We start from the raw sequence: 12,736 nt of genomic DNA on the forward strand, positions 1-12,736 counted from the left end.
CTTGGAAACGTGGAAGCGTGGGAGGGTTGGGGTCTAGAAAACGCCTCAAGCCTCTCCACGTCCCTAGGACACTCTTGCCTCATGGCTGTTTCTCCCTCCGCTACCATTTTTATCTGTACTTTTTCATCCTTCCTCCTCTTAGGGGCACCTCGCAGGACATCACTGGCACCAGGTACTCCATCCTGGACCAGATCCAAGAAAATCAAATGGTGGGAGATAGGGGAAATGACTTACAAACTCAAATTCAATTTACAGGTGGGAAAATTGATGCTGAGAGAGAAGAAAACACTTGCCCAAGTTCCTGCTTTGAAGAAAAAGACTTTATGAGACCCTAGAATGTGGAGACCCTGAAGCTGGGTCCCACAGCTAGCCAGAGGTGAAGCCAGGACTCCATTTTATTCAACTGTTAATTAAACGTTTGTTATCATCTAATCTACATCAGGCCTAGAACTAGGCCTGTGTCATAGGATGATTGCTCTGGAGCGGCAAGGGGGATATAATTAGGACAAGATAGGGGGCGGGGAAATCGCTGGAACGATGGAGGTGAAGGTTGGAGAGAGCAGAGCCTGTGAGGATGTGTGATGTAGGAGAGGAGGGAGGAATCAAGATTCCCTTGTGCTCTTCCCATGCACCCTATCACAGAGACATGGACACCAGGGCCTCCCTTTAGAATCATGGTCCCTTTGCAGATTTGGTGAAAACTTGGGCCTTCCTTCCAGACAAATGTGCAACCGTACACTTTGCATATAATTTCAGGGACTTGCAGGGACAAAGGATTGGATGGACGGCTGATTCTTAAGTGTATGTGGAAGAATAAATGTGCAGGAATAAAATAAAATCTATAGAAAAAGGAATGGAAAGAGATTCTGCCTTACCTGATATGAAAACATAAAGCCAATGTATTTAAAGCAGCATGGTATTGAAGCAGAACTACACGGATCAGTGGAACAAATTGGAAAAGAGAGCTGGATCCAACCACACAAAGGAATTCGGTGTATGATGAAGATGGCACTTCAGGTAAATCGGTGAAATAACTGGCAAGACATTTGAGGAAATGAGAGAAAACCGTGTCCTCACCCCAAAATAAATTCCAGGTGACAATCATATTTATATACTTTACGTACCAGAAGAAAGCATGAGGGAATGTTTTAATGGTCCTGGAGATGGAAAGGCTTACCTAGGCATGATGAAACCTAGAAGCCAAAGGGAAAACATCGATAAATTTGACTGCAAAAACTTATATAGAGAAGAAATGATCGTACTCAAGTTTGAAAGACACATGACAAGCTGGAAACGATGAATCCCAGCTGTCCTCTTCTCCTGCCACTTCTAGCTCACCGGCCTCTCAAGCGGTGAAAGGGGCTAGCAGGAGGGACTGGCAGTGGCTGTGAGAGGGCAGAGCATACGTGGAGGCTCCTCCCACAGCGCCCCGGCCAGCGCCCACCTGTTCAGAGGCCAGGAAGCCCTGGAAATCCCAGCCCAGCCATCTGGGTCCCCAGCAGGTGCCTCAGCACAGCAGAGCCAGAGTCCGCCCTGAGGCTGCTCACCACTTCCCTCCTACGGCCATCCCGGGAACTGTAATCCTCGGTTCCCGGTCCTGCAGCTCTCCGATCTTAAAACGGGATTTTTTTTTTTTTTTTAAGATTTTATTTTTAAGTAATCTCTACACCCAGCGTGGGGCTGGAAACTACAACCCCGAGATTAAAAGTCGCCCGCTCCACGGACTGAGCCAGCCAGGCGCCTCATGTGAATTTTTTTCTTAAAATAAATAGCAGCTAAATTTTTGAAGGAGCTAACAATGTTCCAGGCATTGTCTAAACATTTAAACATACAACGTTTCATTTACTGCTCAAGGTCACTCTTCTGGATAGGTCTACTTCATTATCAGCTCCATTTGGCATTAGAGGAAACAGAGTTAGAGAGAAGTAGCTTGGCCAAGTTCTAAGTGGCAGGATCAGGATTCAAAGTCTGACTCCTGGCCCCCCACTCTTGATATAAGAAAGCCAAGGTCTAGGAAGAATTCAATAAAACAGTTTTTTGAAGTTAACGTTCATCCAGGCTTTGTCCCAGATGCTGGGGATTCAGAATTGAGAAAAACAGTCATTGGGGCAGACAGGAGAGAAACTTTTCTGACACAGTGAATCCTGGAAACAGCCAAGGACCTGTGAACCACAAGAAGGAGTGTAGGGAGAGAGGAGGGGTGCAGAGGGAGAAGTCTTTGAAATGAGTCTTATGGAGTTTAAGGGAGAGGTGAAGGAGTGGGGTAACACTTACAAGTCTAGGAGGAAGAACAGAGCGTGGGGGAGGAGCAGTGGTCTGCCTGTCCTGAGTCTGGGGTTTGTTAGAGGTGATGCTGGACAACTAACCCAGGGTCAAGGTAGAGTTTGGACACAGAGGAGTTTGGGCACAAAGATTTTGAGAACTTTTCCATGGTTCAGTGGACGTGGTCTAGCGGCCACCTACTCTGCCAAACCAACCTGCTTCTTTCCTCCCAGCTGGTCCTCACCTGTGTTCAACCTATCAGTTGCAGAAGCCAGAAACCTCAGAATCACCTTTGACTCCTCCCTTGTCCTCACCTCCATCTAGTTAATTATCAGGGCCTGCCCAATCTACCTCTTAAATATTCCCCAGGTTCATTTACTGGTATCACATCCCCATGGCCACCACCCTTGTCCACACTGCCTTCCTCTCACTCCTGAATCCAACTGGGGACAGTGACTTGGTTTAGAGGGCTGGACATCTTCAAACTTTCACTCCAGAGAAATCCTTCTAAAATGAATCGTCTTACATCTACTTTCCCACTGAAAACCCTTCTCACTGATCCATTCAACAAATATTGAGCAAGTGTTTGTTATGTGTAAAAATATTGAGGACACAACAATGAGCAAAACAGAATTTAAAGTCTATTGGGGGGTGCCTGGGTGGCTCAGTCAGTTAAGCATCTGACCCTTGATTTTCAGCCTGTGTCATATCAGGGTTGTGAGATTGAGCCCCACGTTGGGCTCAGCACTGGGTGGGAGCATGCTTAAGATTCTCTCTCTCTCTCTCTCTCTCCCTCTGCTCCTCCCCCACTCCCTCTCTAAATAAATAAATAGAGTCTACTGGGATGGCAGATATCAATCAAATGACCACCACACCAAAATAATACATAATTATAAACTGGAAAATGTGCCATAGGAGGGCCTGCTAGAATGTTCCTCAAGTCACCTCATCTGAAGTTTGAATAGCCATCAACTAGCTCAGAGCAAGGATAGGGTGAAAGCTTATGCAAAAAAGCCCCAAAGGTGCTTCTGAGTCTCAGTTTTCTCATCTGTATCATGGAGATATTCATAGTTGTGAGGATTAAATGAATTAATGTATATGAAGTCCTTAGAATGGGTCTTGGGACATAATAAACTTTCCATTAGTGTTAGCTTTAATAACAATAATTATTATTTAATTTTCTTTAAAGTAGAGAGCCAGGGGCGCCTGGGTGGCTCAGTAGGTTAAGCCTTTGCCTTCGGCTCAGGTCATGATCTCAGGGTCCTGGGATCGAGCCCCACATTGGGCTCTCTGCTCAGCGGGGAGCCTGCTTCCCCCCTCTCTCTGCCTGCCTCTTGCCTACTTGTGATCTCTCTCTCTCTGTCAAATAAATAAATAAAGTCTTAAAAAAAAATAAAGTAGAGAGCCATTGAAGGTGTTTCTGTAAAGTTGTTAAATCATAAAGAAGCTTTTTTTTTTTTTTTTTTTTTTTAAGTAAGCTCCACACCCAGTGTGGAGCCCAAGGCAGGGCCTGAACTCACAGCTCTGAGGTTAAGACCCTGAGATCAAGACCTGAGCTGAGGTCGAGAGTTGGATGCTCAACTGTCTGAGCCACTCACGTGCCCCACAAAGAAACTTTAAAAAAAAAAAAAAAAAAAAAGGGTCCCCTTTGCAGGTGCTCATTGAGATCTGTGGGTTATTTAAACCAAGGAGGCAGGAGAGCATTTGGAGACATTTTGTGATTTTGGTGGGTGAAACGACTGGCCTTGGTGTGTGTTTGGTGGTGGGAGGCTGTGGGAGGTGGCAGGGGTGGGGGGAGTTCCCAACATCTTGGCTCCAGCATTGATGTTCTTCACCAGGTTGGGAAGCCTGGAAGAGAATCGGGCCTGGCAGCTGTGCTCAGGCCAGCTGTGGACCTGTTCAGGCACAGGCACCACATGGAGTCCTAGATATGGCGATGCAGAAGAGCTGCTTGGGTCTGGAGTTCAGGGGAAAATTGTGGCCTAAGACATAAAATGGAGATTGTTGGCAAATACCTGATAATTGGGCCTCAATCATCCCGTCTGTAAAATGATAGGAGGAAAGAGATATCTAGATGATTTTTAAGGTTTCTCCTACAGGTGTAACATTCCAATTGTTGAGGTTGATAGGCCCGCCTAGTTAGGGAAAAAAACATCCATGTGGCCTGAAAGATTTGGCAGAGGCTCCTTGGAGGCTGTTATTCTTTAGTCTATCTCTTACTGAGCAGCTAAGAGCCAAAAGCTCTACCACAAATGGAAAGGTGAATAAGACCCAGGCCTTGCCCTCAGGGAATTCAGTCTGGGGCAGAGACTCACAAAGCAAAGGGCAATTACAAAAAAGTAACCTAAGAGCCTAAAAGCAAGCTTAGAGGAGGACCAAGAATGCTTCTGAGGGAACTGACATCCAAGTCAAGGCCTGAAAGTCAGGCAGAAGAAGATAACTGTATGGGGAATCTGGGCTGGAAAAGATTGGATTTTTAAGGGTTTTTGGTTTGTTTGTTTGTTTGTTTGTTTGTTTTCAATGGAGGGGGAGTGGCAGAGGGATAGAGGGAGGGAGAGAGAAAAATCCTAAGTAGGTTCCATGCCCAGTGCAGAACCTGCTGCAGGGCTTGATCCCACAACCCTGAGATCATGACCTGAGCAAAAATCAAGAGTCAGATGCTCAACTGACTGAGCCATCCAGGCGCCCCTGGAGAAAATTGTTTATGTAGTTATTTTTTAAAGATTGAATGGCAGGCAAGAGACGCACCCAGGTCACATATTTAGGGAGGCACTCAGTCTCAGGGATCTGCAACATGCTCCTGGCCCTGCTCCCTGCTCACACCCCCCACTCCAGACCTTCTGGTGCTATACACATGGCTCTGTTTACAAAGACCTTCCCTTACCCACATTGGCCTGGTGAAAGCTCACTCTTGCTCCAAGGCTCAGCAACTCCTGGAAGTCGACTGCTCTCACCACCCATCCCTGCCTCCTCCCATGGTCAGGGTGGTCCTCTGCACTCTAACAGCATAGTAAAGGCTGCATAGCACAGACCAGACTTCGGCATCAGAGCCCTGCTGTGCTATTTATCATCTGTGAACTGCTCTCTGAGACAGTTTCCATTTGTGTAAAATGTGGTTCTGACTTCACAGGGGAGTTGTAAAATTTAAATGAGAAAATGTATGTAAAGTGATCAGCAGCCATCATACCGATCATACCAGGTATTCGGTAAGTGGTAGGTATTATTAGTTTGTTTATACTTCTTCTAAAGCACTCATGTATTCTAATTATTCTCTTACCTTTATCTTCACTATACAAGGTAAGTTCCTCGAATAGGGAGGAGGAGGAGGAAGAGAGAGAGCTTTATGAATGGGCACTAAGATATGTCTGCTGCATAAATAAAGGAAAGAAATGACAAGTTTTATGGAAAAAGTTCTGGGCAGGAAATCTGGAGCCTTGGGCTCTAGTCACATGGTCCCAGTGATGGCACAGTGCCTCCCCAACTTATATTCACTTGGAAGAAGAGTTGCCCAGACCACAAACCCTACTGAGCTCCTACTTTAACCCACTGAGCCACCCAGGCACCCCTTGAGCTCCTACTTTAGACCACTTGGCCCCTTCAGCTTCTAGACTTGAACAAATGGGGCCAGCACCAGAGCCAAGGTTTACAGTTTCATATACCTTTAACGAATGGCCTACCACAACAGTCTGAGACAGGCCAATTAGAGAGGCTCTCTTGAACCAAGGAACAGCAAGAAACAGTCAGGCAGCAGAGGGATTTAGAGTAGGGAGGTCAGAGACAAGCAAGCTTTGGCCAGTAGAGGTACGTACAAGCCAAGATAGGAGGGAGCAGAGACCAAGAAGCAGCAGAAACCAGTTAGTGGGTAAAGGCAAAAGGAGCAGCCCTGTGCAGAGTTGGGGGAGGGTGTCAGGAGCGAGAGAATGAATAGAACAGTGAGTCCTGCAGCTGCCTTGTTCCTGCTGGCATTTCAGTTCCAGTCCTTACAAGAAAATCCTTTATATCTGAGCTAGTTTGGGTTGATTTCTCTACCTCGTAGCCCAATGAGCCTGATTCTACTTGTCTTGGTCAGTCTCTGCCCCTCTCTGCATCTCAGTTTGACCAGACCGTCTCTATGATCTTCTCCAGAACAATGTTTGCTTTGAACACCATGTAGAGAGAATGGGTTTTAGGTTGCTGGCAGCTGAGTTCAGTATTACAGAATGCCATTACATCCTGGCTCCCAAAATAGCTTGGTACCTGGTTAACGAGCCTATGGAAGGATCCAGCACACATCTGACTTTGAACCTGAGTCCAGCTGATACAGTCTGCCTCCACACTGCTCTCCCCCCACATCCACCGCATCCTTTGTTGGATCATAAAGGAACTGAGAAACCAGGGCTGGTGTTTCTCCAGTGTCTTTGGCCACTAAATGCCCTACCTACCCTCTTAACACTTTCCTGGACCCACTTCAGCATTTCCAAGGAGTCCAGTGCCAGGTCTCCTCCAAAGAAAGTGCCACTCCAGGAAGATTTTGAACAAAGAGTTTCCTTCTTTGGTGTTAAGATTTCCTGCCTTCCAGCTGTTTGGCTCTCAGCCTTGGCCCTGCCCGCATCTTTTTAAGCTAACAGTTATGTTGATAATAATGCTTCCTTGCCTTTCTAGGGTGCTTTGTATTTTTCAGAGCATTTTTATGCTTGTCTGATACTCACAGAAACCCAGGGAGGATGAGCAAGAAGGGGAGTGTAGAGGATAATATTTATCTCCTGTCCCATCTACCCCCTTAAAACTATTTATTTTAAAAGAACTTATAGTAGATGAAAATATTGAGACCATGCTTGATTAACTGACTTGCCCAAGATCACAGAGCAGGTAGATGGCTGAGTTAGATCTAGAAAGTTCGCAATCACAGATCATGCTTAAGCAGGACTTGCCTACCTAACACTGCCTTGCAAAACCCTGCTGGCCATAAGAAGGGACTCCTGAGAGAAGTGGTGGTCTTGGCACTGCTACCCTTTTGAGTCCTCCAGGAATCATTCACAGATCTTACCCCTCCAGTCTCTACAGAGACTTGGCTACCACACAGTGGCTTGGGCAGCACCAGGAATCCACAGAAGGTTAGATGTGCGCATTGAGTAGCAGTATCTTATGTACTGGCAAAAGTGAATGCTAGTGAGAGTCAATTTTCTTGGTTTGATTACAGAGCTCTTCGTGGAGGGTAAGACAGGAAAGGTTGAGAACCTTGTAGGTCCACCCTTCTGCCAGCACCGCTGGGAAAGAGGAAGCAGAGATAATTATTCCGGCCCATCCCCCCTTCCCAAACTCTACTCTGCAGCAAGGACACCCTGTCCTTACTCTGTTTTGGGCCCCCAGTTTTGGGCCACTTGCCAAAGCATTCATTGCTGCACTCCTACCTGATCAAGGTGAGCCCATTCCTTCTAATCACAACATGGACTCAAGTTGTCCTGGGACACAGTAGTAAGTTCTAATATTTAGGGGTAGGTGAGTAAGAAATGGGAGTAGAAAGCTTCACCTGGGCTTTCTAAAGAATCTGCCCTTACTCCTTCTCCAGTGTCCCCTGGAGAGCATAATGTGATTTTCTTGTGGCAATCACCCAGCCCAGCAACTCCAAACAGCCCAACTGGGAAATTATCCAAGGAAGTTGGCCTATCCAATGGCCTAAACAATAATATGTCAGCTGAAGTGAAGACAAGAAAACAGAAAATGTGCTTGGAATTTGAAACAGAGGGAATTTGTTCCAGAGAACTGGTTAGAAATCTGTTGGCTTGAAGGAACAGAAGGGTAAGGTGAGGCAGACTTGAGATTAACACCTGCAGGAAGCTTCTACCACTCTTAGGCTTGGAAGATCAAATGGACGAGTGTGTACTTGCTGCTGACAGTATGGGAGCTTAGGTTTGTTTTTGTTTTTTCTTTAAAGATTTATTAATTTATTTGGGAGAACAGAGAGAATGAACCAAGCAAGGAGGAGAAGCAGAGGGAAAAGAAGCAGACTCTCCACTAAGCAGGGAACCCGACGCAGGGCTTGATCTCGGGACCCTGAGATCATGACCTGAGCCAGAGGCAGACACTTAACTCACTGAGCCACCCAGCCCCACACCCCCCACCAGGAGTTTAGTTTTTGAAATGATGCTGCTAACAGAACTGCCAGAGGTCGCTGGAGCCTACAGGTACCCACTGCTGACCCTTCAGTACCACCAACCCCTGCAGGAGCCTGTGGCAGTGACCCATCACTGCTGGAAATGCTGAGCATCTCTAGGCCCGTCACCACCAGCTGCTGTCAAAGTCTCCAGTGGATGCAGAGAGACAATGATTATTGCCTGTCCTGTTACTATGCCATCTCCAGCTTGCAATTTCTCACCTGTACTTCCCATTCACCAAATCTGACAGGAAGCCAGCAGGCAGAGGGCGTCCGGGAAATGTAGTTTTCAGGGCCTAGCACTCTCCAGTACAAAACAGAGCCTGGAAAGGCTAGAGCAACAGGCAAATGACCAGCATAAATGGTACTGAAATGTACAGCTTATTTGAAATGTACAGCTTGGGCACCTGGGTGGCTCAGTGGTTTAAGCCGCTGCCTTCAGCTCGGGTCATGATCTCGGGGTCCTGGGATCGAGTCCCACATCGGGCTCTCTGCTCAGCAGGGAGCCTGCTTCCTCCTCTCTCTCTCTGCCTACTTGTGATCTCTCTCTCTGTCAAATAAATAAATAAAATCTTTAAAAAAAAAAAAAAAAGAAATGTACAGCTTATGGCACATTAGGGTCCATAGTATTGGACATTAGTTGATTACTTCATTACTTTCCAGGAACCATGTGTTTCTAGGAAGTCGACTCCATGGGAATAGAGTGGGGCTGAGCCAGTCCATGATGAGAATGATTGGTTCAGGATGGTCATATGAATTAGCCAGTCCAATCAGAGGGAATCTTGAGATTTTTAAAAAATTTTTTGTATTTTTATTGACTTATGTCTTATTAGCCCCAGGGATACAGGTCTGTGAATCGCCAGGTTTACACACTTCATAACACATACCTTCCCCAATGTCCAAAACCCAACCACCCTCTCCATAACACCCTCCCCCGGCAATCCTCAGTTTGTTTTGTGAGATTAAGAGTCTCTTATGGTTTGGATCCCTCTTGATCCCATCTTGTTTCATTTATTCCTTTCCTACTCCTCAAACCCCTAACGTTCCTCATACCAAGGAATCTCGGGATTTTTGCTGAGAAGGCTGATACACAGACTATCTCTCCCTTGCTAACCACGAATGAGGAAGCAGGCAGGTGTTGGGAGATGTTGGCAGTCATCTTGGGGCCATATGAAAGCAGCTGAAAGAGTATGCCTGATGACTAACAGATTAATTTGGGGGCACATATGTAACCCACATGCTGTGTTCACTACTTAGGAAGCTGTGGCATAGTTGATCTGTCTCACGCCCTTTATGGTGCCTATCATCAGCCACAAAGCAAGACCAATTTATGAGTATCATGGAAAAATCTGGAAGAGAAAGAAAGTTCTAGGAATCAGCCACTTTTCCCATGGTCACATCTTGGACCAGTGGCTTTTAAACATTTTTTATTGTGCCCTCAATAAGAAATCAGTTGTACAGTGTGACAAGTACACATGTGGCTGTACAAATAACTGAAATAAAGTTTCACAACAGTTTCCATAGTATTTACCCTGCAAAAGTGTAATTAATTCAAATGTTCAATTCTATTCTATTCTACTTTTTAAAAGATTTTATTGGGCAACACTGTTGGGACCCCTCTCACTCTTGGGAGCTTTTTCTGTGCCTTCACTTATTGCTTTACTCAAAAACAAAACAAAAAAATAACAATTTTATTTACTTATTTGAGAGAGGGGAGCAGAAGAGAAGCCACAAGCAGGTAGAGGGGCAGAGGGATGGAGAAACAGACCCTGAGATCATGACCTGAGCCGAAGGCAGATGCTTGACCAATTGAGTCATCCAGGTGCTCCTCTATTCTATTTTTTTTTTTTTTTAAAGATTCTATTTAGTTATTTGACAGAGAGATCACAAGCAGGCAGAGAGGCAGGCAGAGAGAGAGAGGGAAACAGGCTCCCTGCCGAACAGAGTCCGACGCAGCTCTCGATCCCAGGAACCAGAGATCAAGACCCGAGCCAAAGGCAGAGGCCTTAACCCACTGAGCCACCCAGACGCCCTCTATTCTATTTTTAAATAAAGCTGGTCATAAACTTTTAAATGATTTCATGACCTAATAATGGGTTATGACCTCGAATTTGAAAAACATTGCCCTATACTATGTCATCACTAATTATTGTAAAACTTAACTCTTGATTAAAAAAAAAAAACAAACGCTAACTTTTGCTAACTTTCCTGCTTTTGTATGCATATTCCGTGCCTTCCTTTGTTATGAAGGAAAGTCACAGTGCCCCAGGTCTCAGAGGCCAGCCTCTCCCCAACCTAACGAAAGGATACCAAGAACTTAACTCTGTAGATAATCTCTTTTGCATTGCTGATTTTTGCCTGCCTACTGGAAAGTTTAGTTTAAAAAATTGCTCAAGTCTTTCTTCTTTTTTAAAAAGATTTAAAAAAAAAGTTTTTATTTATTCCTGAGAGGCAGAGGCAAAGGCAGGTTCCCCTGCATAGCAGGGATTCTGATGAGGGACTCCATCCCAGGACACTGGGATCATGACCTGAGCCCAAGGCAGACGCCCAACTGACTGAGCCACCCAGGTGCCCTCGAGTCTCTCTTCTTAAAATCAAAACCAAACCAATAAATAAAAAAGCTCCCTTTGACCTCATTTCAATGGTCAACCCAGAGTAGATATGGTTGAATGGGATAGGAATTAGAAGGGTGGCTAAGAGATAAACTCAGTAGAAGGGATGAGGACCCTGTCAAGAAGGCAAGTAGTGGATGTGGAAGGGAGAAAAATGCATCGCAACTTATGTGAACAGATAGAAATCAGAAGTGAATTTTGACCAAGAACTGCTTTCCTTAATCTCCTTTTTTGAGACTCCTACTCCCTACCTCCCTTGTGGTAGAGCCTGGAGTCTGGAGTCACATAAGCTCAGGTTCAATACCAGCTCTGCCATTTCTGAGCTGGCTAATTTTGGATAAGTTACGTCTCTAAGTTTCTCATCTGTAAAATTAGTCTAATAAAACCTACCTTATCAAGCTGGTTTAAGGATTAAATGAGATCCATACATTTTAGCTCTTATTAAGGCCTTCTCCCATCCTTATACAAAGCCTTACCTTCCCCCACCCACTAATAATAATTACCACAGGGACACTTGTTGAGAAATTCCTCTGTCCCAGGCAATATTCTTAGGACCTTACCAGTAGTTTCCAAGCCGAGAAGGATTCCCTGGCACCTTCTTAGTGTAGTTTTCTCTAATAATGTAATTAATATTTATAGAGTGTCCACTATGCATCAGGGAGGGTAGTGAACTGACTTACTTGCATTCATTCATTTGATAGATGTTAGTTAAACGCTAACTATGGTGCCGGGAACTTACTAGGTATTGGAGGTACCAAGATGAACAAGGCCCTGAACCTTGAAGGACTCACAATTTACTCACACAGTAAGTGTTATGTAATGAGGGTATGTATATGAGATGTTCATTCCCTGTGGCTTCCTTGGTGTAGGCAACCCCATCTTTGGCTCCGGACCTAATGACTGATAGTGTTTGATTCTGTTTTTCTGGCTTGACTTTGGAGCCCTACTTTCAGGACATGCCTTTTAGTTCTCAGCTCCCCATAAACCACCAGGATTAAGAGAAAAGGTTTGTGTTCCTTATCTCTCCCTGCCTGGGATCCCCCTCCAGAGGAAAGAAAAATAACAGATGTGCAAAAGACGGGTACATTGCTGGTGTGGTTTCATCCCATCACACTTTAAACCCTTTTCTGTCTTAAACCACTCTGTCTCCTGATTGCCAAATTCAACCAACTCTTTGTGCCTTTGCAGATCTTTTGTCCCTTTCTCTTTTTCTGGTACACATATCATTTACTGTTCTTTGTATCTTTCTCCTCCACAGCTCAGTAACCTATTCAATTTATACCACCAAAAATTAGAGTTGGGACCTGAACCCGGAATAGGCTGACTCCAAAGCACATGCTTTAGCCAACATTCCATACTGCCTTCCCAAGCAGACCAGTAGTCTGTGCTGTTCAATATGTAGTCATTAAATGTATACAGTTGCTTAAATCGAAATTAAAATAAAGTGAAATAAAAATTCAGTTTCTTAGTTGCACTACCCATCTTCAAGTGTTTTGAACAGCTACATGTGACTGGTGCCTATTATACTGAACAGCATTCCAGGTTGCCTGGGTGGCTCCGTAAGTTAAGTGTCCAACTCGTGATTTCACCTCAGGTCATGATCTTGGGGTTGTGAGATTGAGCCCCATATTTGGCTCTGCACTCAGCAGTCTGCTTGAGATTCTCTCTCTCCCTCTACCCCTCCCCCCACTCGCACGTGCTCTAAAATAAATAAATCTTTTTTTTTTTT

The 12,736-nt window shown here is 45.1% G+C and overlaps 1 long non-coding RNA gene across 1 annotated transcript; it reads right to left on the reverse strand.

Annotated features, from left to right (window-relative positions):
• Positions 1-881: 881 nt before the first annotated feature.
• LOC131809522 (uncharacterized) lies at positions 882-6,557 on the reverse strand. Its single transcript, XR_009345217.1, has 3 exons — positions 6,499-6,557; positions 1,125-1,193; positions 882-1,034 (listed from the first exon to the last, which is right to left on the reverse strand). It is a non-coding gene; the product is annotated as an uncharacterized LOC131809522 (long non-coding RNA).
• Positions 6,558-12,736: the final 6,179 nt, after the last annotated feature.

Source organism: Mustela lutreola, chromosome 10, assembly GCF_030435805.1.
Source record: "Mustela lutreola isolate mMusLut2 chromosome 10, mMusLut2.pri, whole genome shotgun sequence".
Lineage (NCBI taxonomy): Eukaryota > Metazoa > Chordata > Mammalia > Carnivora > Mustelidae > Mustela > Mustela lutreola.